Genomic DNA, 9,733 nt, shown 5'->3' on the forward strand with positions numbered 1-9,733 from the left:
TCTATCATCTGGGTTCTGTCCCCTGCGAGCGTCGGGATGTACGGGGGACAGAACTGGCGGGAAATTTGAAAATGACAAAAAGTGACATTCACTAAATACACTAAAATCACATAGTAAAACATTACTGTATCAAACCATTTCACATACATTTTGTCCCTAGTGCTTTGTCCTGTGCCCTGCCTGCATTTTTACTGTTCTTTCTGCCTGGAAACTGAGAAATGTCCATGGTGTCCAAAAAGCGTCCCTTTAGGTCAAAAGCGGTTTTAGACCATCTAGAGAACAGCGATAGTAAATCAGAACCACTTGCAGAATTGAGTGATAATGATTTGTGGGGAAATTGGTCATCAGACACTGAAAACGATTTTGAGACTTTGCTCAGTGATGTGCGAACTTGGCGCTATATTTCAAATTTCAGTGTTTTTGGTTTGATTATATTATTGCATTAAATTTATTATTATATTATTGTTTATGATTATTAAATTATAATTTATGATTTCGTGTTTCAAATTTTATCATACCCGGGATGCTTACTAGACTCTTGTTCGGACAGATTTCAGTGAGTTATTCCTAAAAATTACAGGCCTACAATAAAAAAATTACATATTTCCATGCAAAAAAATGTACCGCTTTGAGCACAGAAATACTGACATAATCAGACCGCTAGGGAGGTTAAGCGCTTGGATGTTTACTGATTTCATTGGCTGCAATATTCATTTGTTCTGGCCGTTGACATGAAAGAACACCCAAGCACTTAACCACTTCAATACCGGGCACTTTTACCCCCTTCTGGCCCAGGCCAATTTTCAGGTTTCAGTGCTCTCACAATTTGAATGACAATTGCACGGTCATGCAGCAATGGTACCCAAACTAAAATGTTATCATTTTCTTCACACAACTAGAGCTTTCTTTTGGTGGTATTTAATCACCACTGGGATTTGGCTTTTTTGCTAAATTAACAAAAAAAGACCGACAGTTTGAAAAAAAACCTGCGTTTTTTTCTTTGTTTCTGTTAAAAAAGTTTACAAATAAATAATTGTTCTTCATAAATTTAGGCCAAGATGTATTCTACTACATGTCTTTGGTAAAAATAACCCAAATAAGTATTTATTATTTAGTCTGTAGGAAAGTTATAGAGTTCACAAACTATGGGATATATCTGAATATTGAACAATCCTGAAGTACTGACAGCCAATCTAATTTCTTGAGGCCCAAAAATGTCTGGACAGTACAGATATCCCCCAAATGGCCCCTTTTTGCAATGTAGACAGTCCAACGTATGTCATAGCAGGCATGGCGATGTTTTTGAACTTGTAATTGTTTCGTCATTTTTTGGGAAATGAAATTAAAAAAAATTTCACTTTTTTTTTTTTACATACTGTCACCAGTGCAGTACAGCATCATCATATAACTGGCATGGCGGGGATCAGGGACACTGACTGGTGATAGTACGAAAAAAAATTAAATTGACAATTTGTTTTATTTTAAATTTTTTATTGTTTTTTTTTTCTTTTTTTTTCATATTTCACTATGACCAAAGTAGTATAATGTTACCATAGTAACATTGTACTACTTTGGGGAAGTGATCAGTATTTTTTTTTCACAATTTGGTTATAGCAAATAATTTCTTTGCTATAACCAAGCATTTACCTGAATGAAATCGATTCATTCAGGAGTTTTTTTATGTCCTTTGACTTAGCCACAGCTAATCACATGACACAGCTGGGCTGTGATTGGCCCAGCTTGTGCATGTGATCGCTGTGACCATTCACAGCTAGACACACTTGTATACAATGGATGGCTTTTCATGCCATCCATTGTATACAACTGTCATGTTACCTGCTGTGATTGGTCACATGGTACTGGCAACAGGGCTGGTACATCGATCTGACATTGGCTGTGTCCGAGGTACACGGCCAGTGACAGATCGCGCGGGCATGCACAATTCGCGTTTCTGAAAGACACCATATGGCGTCCACCCGGAGGGACAAACTGTTCACCCGGCCGCCATCTGGCTATAGGCCGGGCAGCAATTGGTTAAGGAACCTAAGGCTCCATACACACTGGGCATAAAAAAAAAAACCTGCCGGTTCCCTTGGCAGAAAAAAAGCTGATTTTTTTATTTTCTGCCAGAAAGCCCCTACATTTGTATTAGTGAGAGGAATAGTGCCTCAACATTTGTATCAGTGGGAGGAATAGTGCCTCAACATTTGTGTCGGTGGGAGGAATAGTGTCCAAAGATTGGTGTCGGTGGGAGGAATAGTGCCCCAACATTTGTGTCGGTGGGAGGAATAGTGCCCCAACATTTGTGTCGGTGGGAGGAATAGTGTCCAAAGATTGGTGTCAGTGGGAGGAATACTGTCCCAACATTTTTTGTCGGTGGGAGGAATAGTGCTCCATCATTGGTGTCAGTGGAAGGAATAGTGCCCCAACATTTGTGTTTGCGGAAGGAATAGTGCCCCAACATTTGTGTCGGTGGAAGGAATAGCGCCCCAACATTTGTGTCGGAAGACATACTGCCCCATCATTGGTGTCAGTGGGAGGAATAGTGTCCCAACATTTTTTGTCGGTGGAAAGAATAGTACCCCATCATTGGTGTCAGTGGGAGGAATAGTACCCCATCATTGGTGTCAGTTAAAGGAATTGGGGCCCAAGGGCCGGATAAAGGTTTGCAAAGGGCCACATTCAGCCCCCAGGCCCCAGTTTGGAGACCACTGCTTTAGAGATTAGCCTGCTGCCTTTGGTCCAATAAGGCCACATCGTTGGTGTCACTAGGAAGAATAGAGCCCCCTCTGTTGTTTCAGTAGGAGAAACGTATTTTTCATAATTTGTTTAACCTGATTATAATGCCTCTTTAAATAGAAGCAATAGTGATCAGGCTTAAGCAAGCAAATTTAGTATGAAATTGCTCCTTACTGGCGATTGCTAGAATTTTGGAATTTAAAGAACTCTGGGATATGCAAAAATATCACCCATTAGTACACCCCCCTACACAAAACACTACACGGTTAATAACATTTTGAAAATCCTTACCATTACAAGTCTAAATTAATTTTCATGACCTAATTTCTGTAATTCAGAAGATAACAGCATCTTCTCTGCCAAGGAGGAGGTGGATCAGCAGGTATTACATCATATCCTCTCCTCTCTTTGCTGCAAAAGGAAACTACAGTTCCCATCAACCACAAGGAGTTGTAGTGAATGTAGGCGGGTAAACTAGGCCTGAATATGTTGAATGTGTTTGAGAACCTTGGTCCTCCCACCACTGCAAGTGGGGCTGAATTATATCACTGCTTCCTAGAAAAAGAACTACAGAAAGGCTGTGCCAAGACCAGTGGCTGGTGGAATAGGAGGTATAGCAGCCACTGGTCTTACAAACAGGAAACCAACGAGAATTAACGGTTTAATTTGAAAATGAAAAGATTATTTCAGAACAACTACTGAATGAACCAGAATATGGATGACATATTCAGTGAAAATAGGAAATCCGCAACAAGGACATGTAAAGAAGTTTTTGCCCGGAGTTCTGCCTTAAAAGAGAAATATGAGATTTTTTTTTCGTTTTACATTTAAAACGAACTGAACTCCTGTGATTCACACGGGATTTATAGCCAAACAAGCTTTGGCTGTACTTCTCCTTTAATGAAAAAAGCCTAGTGAGACGTAAGATTAAAGGATAAGTTCACCTTTTGGACAAAAATAATAAATGCACATTTTTTTGCTGGTAAAAAGGAGCATGTAAAGCACTGCACCAGCGATCAGTAAATCGCTGATGCCATGCAGGTCTCCTGCACACCTGTCAGACTATCTGCTTGCCATACGGGGTGTACGAGCAAGCAGATATAATGACAGGAAGCTTCAATGAACTACCACGGCGCTTCATTGAAAACTACAAGCCCACAGCCACTAATGCTGTCGGGACTTGTAGGCACTCATTCCCAGAACACTGTGAATGAGCTGTGCAGCCGTGTGGACAGAGCCCTGCACGACCGTGCTGTTTTCAAATCTGACAGTACGGGGAGAAGTTTCCCCGTACTATCTGTCAGAGGGAGCAACGGCTGCGGCTATGGGAACATGTTACATGTTCCACCCTAAAACCGGGTGGAACATGTACCAAAGGCGAACTTATCCTTTAACCGGTTATGCGCCGCCTTATAGCTGAAATACTGATACAGGGTGTCATGGGTGTGCAAAATCAAAATCATATATACGTGATATTGCAGTTCTGGGTAGGTGGCGCATGTACCCTGCTTGCACAGCCATTTGCGGCCTCGGTAGTTAATCTCTGGGTCCTGGCTGGAGATAACTCACCGGCACCTGGTGATTGCTGAGTATCTTTGACAGAGGAGAGGCATGTGTATAAACACAGATCTCTCCCCTGTTAGCTCCTGCACACTGCTTTGTATGGCTATGCATAGCAGAGCCATACACAGCAGTGTGCTTACAGTGAAGCACACACACACAGCTCCCATAGTAAAACAGCACACAGTTAACCCTTTGATCGCCCCATATGTTAAGCCCTTCATGCCCAGAGCCATTAGTATAGTGTCAATGCTTTTTATTAGCACTGATCACTGTATTGGTGTCACTGTGGATGTCAGTGGCAGTTAGTCAGTTCCCACCGCCGTTACTAGTAAAAGAAAAAAATTACAGTATCTATACCGCCATTTGTAAACGCTATAACTGTTACGTAAACCAATTAATTTACTTGTATTGGGATTTTTTTTTAGCAAAGACATGTACTAGAATGCATCTTGGCATACATTTATGATGAAATTTGATTTTTTTAATTTTTTTCCTGGACATGTTTAATGGCAAAAAGTCAAAAATATTGTTTTTTTTTTCTCAAAATTGTTGGTCTTCTTTTGTTTATAGCGCAAAAAAAAACCAAAACACAGAGGCGATAAAATACCATCGAAATAAAGCAATTTGTGGGAAAAAAGGACGTAAATGTTATTTGGGTGCAGCGTTGCATGGCCGCACAATTGTCAGTTAAAATAATGCAGTACTGTATCGCAAAAAATGGCCTGGTCAGGAAGGGGGGTAAATCCTCAGGAGGGCAAGTGGTTAATGAGGTGACTTCTGTTGACAAAAGGGATAATTTACTGAAACTGGAGAATGCAAAATCTGGTGCAGCTGTGCATAGAAACCAGTCAGCTTGCGGGTTTTATTGTCAAAGCTTAATTGAACAAGCTGAAGTTAACCAATTGCCTACTGGGCACTTTCACCCCCTTCCTGTCCATGCCAATTTTTAGCTTTCAGCGCTGTAGCACTTTGAATTGCACGGTCATGCAACACTGTACTCAAATGAAATGTTATATTTTTGAGACAGATAGAGCTTAGGGGTGGTATTTAATCACCACTGGGTTTTTATTTTTTGCTAAGCAAACATAAAAAAGACCAAAAATATTGAAAAAAAACTTTTTTTTTTCTTAATTTCTGTTATAAAATTTTGCAAACAGGTAATTTTTCTCCTTCACTGATGTGCGCTGATGGGCGGTACTGATGAGGCTGCACTTATAGGCAGCACTGATGGGCACTGATAGACTGCACTGAATGGCACTGACTAGGAGGCACTGACTATGCTGAAATGACTGGTGGCACTGACAAGGCTGCACTGACTGGCGGCACCGATGGATACTGGCTGGCAGCACTGATAAATACTATTGGAACTGCCCTGATGGACACTGTTGGGACTGCACTGATGTCCACATGGGGCTGCACTGATGTCCTCTTTCACAGTTGCTGGCTTTCCTCTCCTAATGCTGTGACAACGTGAGGAAAGTGAAGCCAATAATTGCCAACTGTGTTTACATCGTGATCAGCTGTGTCATTGGACACAGGTGATCACGTGGTAAAGGGCCACTGTGATTGACCCTTTACGTGTCTGACGGACACAGCGATCACAAAGCACGCCCCATGAATGCACAGGAGACACGGTTCTGGGAGGATGTCATATCAAACCCTCCCGAACTGGATGTCCGCGCTGTAGCTGTCATTTGGCTATAGCCCGGTCATCAAGTGGTTAAAAGCTGATTGGATACCATGCACTCTCTAGTTTTAGGAAATCACCCCCAAAGTGTCATCAGGACAGAATTGCCAATTTGACATGACTCTTAGTGGCATACTGCAGAAGCATAAATCCATTGCCATCAATCTTCAGGGTTCTAGACCAGTAAAGCTCTGTGAGGTCAGTTTCCTCCTGTCCATACAGACGCTCTCCACAAAAATAGAACTGGATCTACCATTGCAGATAAGACAGCAATGTTGGGACTGCCATGAGAAGAGCAGAGACTTGTTCCTGTCACCAATGTTTAGCATGCTCCTTGGTAGCTGTATACAGGGACCAAGCAACTTGGCTTTATACTGAAATATTGCCAGTGGTCAAGGGTATGTAATCCCTGCTTGTAAATTCCTGGACGTAGATGCCTGGTGATGATAAAAACAGTAAAGCTTGCTGTCAACCTCTGTATTTGATTTGTGCAATTCCTGGAAATGAGGCACCTATAGATTTGCAAGTTTGCAGTAGCCAAGTCTGAGCCAGACTGTCTGACGCAACTCTACAATACAATCATTCATTATAAACACACCCGCAATATATATTTTTAAGTCATATAAAACCATCATATACTGTATTTCCTCTCTATGCATTCGATATTTTAGTAGGGTCATATTTGACGTAAACCTACTTCATAATCCACAAACCATTATTAATATTATTTTCACATTACAAATATTTTGTATTTCATTTTTATGATTGTGAAGTTAGTATGGAAATAAAACATGAACATATATTTACCAAATGTATTGCATAAAGTGGAAGTTCACCCTAGAATTACTTTATAAACATTAAACAGCCATATAACGCATGTACTTTACAGTACAAAAGAGTACATATAGTATAACACACGTACCCTGATAAGTGCATAGTATCATGTTTGGCTTCTGTCTGTGCTCTGATTGTACAGCATTCAGGATTGGAAACTACTGGCTATTTACCAGCAACATCATGTAATATTCTTTCACCACATCTCAAGGCAGTGTCACATCAGACAAATATGCCCAGGGGGATACTTGGCACTCACACAATGCCCCCCTAGCCTGCCAAAGAAGGAGAGGCAAATGCTCTCCGGAACTTCTCCAACACACTAATTCAACTGACACTCTAGGAGTGCCCTAACATCCAAACTCAATACTGGCCGGGAGAAGTCTAATATAGGCAGTAACCTTTTCCAATACATAGTTGAAAAGCCATAGAATGTACAGTATTTGGAATCCCTAAAATATTCTGTCCTTCTGTTCTAAAACAATGCAACTTTTTCTGTCCTGGTACCCAGGGGCGGACTGACAACTCATGGGGCCCCTGGGCAACAGGGGATCATGGGGCCCCTGTGTCCTTGCCCACACTCAAAAAAGCCTATAAAAGGTACCAGGGGCATTTCATGGGGTCCCCTACTGACCCCGGGCTCTGGGGCAGTGCCCGAGTGCTCAAATGGTCAGTCCGCCCCTGCTGGTAGGATTTGATCACCTCTGCGGTTTTTATTTTTTGCGCTATAAACAAAAAAATACCAAAAACATATCCAATAAAAAAAATCAAATTACATCATAAATTTAGGCCAAAATGTATTCTGCTACATGTCTTTGCTAAAAACAAATCCCAATATGTGTAAATTATTATTATTATTTTTTTTTTAAGTCCACGACAGGGACAAGGTTCCCATGTGGTCCGCCTAGCCAAAAGGCCTGGCGGACCCCGTTCCTTGTGGCCAGCCGAAGCCAGCCACCAAGTACTTGGTAAGGGGGCTCTCCCGAAGAGAAAACCCCCTAGGGACAGGGGAGGAAGGAACCAAAAGGCCACACATCCTCCCCCTAGACTTCAGGGTAGGCCCGAGGACCCACACCCTACCATCCTGTGAGAAAGAAAACACACACAAAAGTGAAGAGTGACAAACGTGGGAGAAAAATTAATAAATAAGTGGCCATGCAAATTGTGCACTGGCCAGGCCCTTAGGCCCGTAGCAAAAATTGCCCAGGACTTGGCCAAAAGGCCTAGCCCTAAAAGGCGCAGTGCAGGAAAAGTGTAGAATCAGTGACCATGTGCCTTTTCACACATTGGGGTCCCACCCAAGTGTTTCTAAGAGCACCCTTGAGGCGACCACTCTCAGGGGGCACTGGTTCGCAGACTTTCTGCCTCCCCGGCCCCTGGCCAGACAAGGTAGATCCGTTCAAATCAGGAGGAACTGGGCCCCTCCGGTTTTCCAGGGGGAATTACTCCCGGGCCCCAGCAGCCTGTGGGCGCCTCGGTTTCTGTTCCAGCCTGTACTAACCATCAGGACCCCCATCCTACCAGCAGGGGTACTATACAACCAATCATCCCCGCAAGCAGGAATGATGGTGGAGCACCCCTACTGGACACTGATAAGAACAGATACTACACTTGATCATAGCCAAAAGGCTGAGAAGCGATAATTAATTGGTTTATTTGAAAGTTATAGCATCTACAAATGGTGGTATATATACTGGAATTTTTATTTTTTTTATACTAGTAATGACAGCGATCGGCAACTTATAGTGGGACTGCAGCAGGCATTCTGACACTGGGTGGGAACTGACGAACTGCCTCTGTCATCCCAAGTGACACTAAAACAGTGATCAGTGCTAAAGCACTGACAATGTACTAATGACATGGGGCAGGAAGGGATTGACTTTTGAGCGATCAAAGGGTTATCTGTGTACTGTGTGCTGTTTTACTAGGGAGTCATGCTGTTTGTATCTTTCTGCTGTGCAGAGAGATACAAAACAGCAAGTCTATGCTGACAGGAGAGAGACCTGTTTTCTTTACACACAGGTCTCTCCCCTGTCAGCTTTACACGGCAATTGCTGAGTGCCGGCCGGGAATCGCCGGTCAACACCCGGTAATTGACATCCCTAGCCAATAGCAGTGCGGGCAGGGCAGCACACGCGCCCCCTACCTAAAGGTGCAAATTATATATACGTGATTTTGCGCAGCCCTGTAGCAGTACTTCTATTATAGGGTGGCGGGCAAGCGGTTAAGGTGTGTGCCATCTGGAAAGCCAAACCATAGAGTCTGTGGCTCTTCTGCCATATTGATAGCAGTCAATCATGATGCAGATGCTTCAAGAAGATGGAGCCTCTTTAAGGGGGTCCTACTCTCAATGCTCAAGCCTAATATTGACAAATTCTGCACTCTCCTCTCATTCCCCAAGAAAGAAATTTAATTGATGAAGGGTTATGTGCCGATTTCCATAAATTAAAACCGTCTTGGTCCATTGAAATGGTGCCCTACTAGTTCAGAATGAGATACTGTTATTTCTGCAGTTCTCACACCCCTGAGTCAAAGGCTGAGCACAACTTTCTATTGCTTTCAATATAGCAAATTAGCTAGTAAACCAAGAGGCATGGGACCTTTAACCACGTCCTATACTCTGATGCTGCATGTTATCTCACAGTTCATAACTCTAGGGAGTCTGTAGGGCAGCAGCAATTTTAATCCTTGATAGATGTGCTGTGGGACCTAGAATGCAGAAGATACATTTGGATTATAGTGTTTTATAGAGCATTATAAAACACTATAATTGAAATGTATCTTTTATAAAAAGCATAACTGCGCTTTGCGCTGCTTATTATAAAATTATACAGAATGAATGATATTGCACATGCAAATTACAACACTGCTCATCATTGTTCATCAATTGTAACATGATTCGGTTTACAC

At 42.3% G+C, this 9,733-nt stretch overlaps 1 pseudogene; it reads right to left on the minus strand.

The window, feature by feature from the left end:
- Positions 1-8,347: 8,347 nt before the first annotated feature.
- Positions 8,348-8,464, minus strand: LOC149451586 (U2 spliceosomal RNA; annotated as a pseudogene).
- Between the last annotated feature and the right edge of the window lie 1,269 nt (positions 8,465-9,733).

This window comes from Staurois parvus, unplaced genomic scaffold (assembly GCF_062004578.1).
Source record: "Staurois parvus isolate SC_StPar_1 unplaced genomic scaffold, SC_StPar_1.0 ptg000530l, whole genome shotgun sequence".
NCBI classification, from domain to species: Eukaryota; Metazoa; Chordata; class Amphibia; order Anura; family Ranidae; genus Staurois; species Staurois parvus.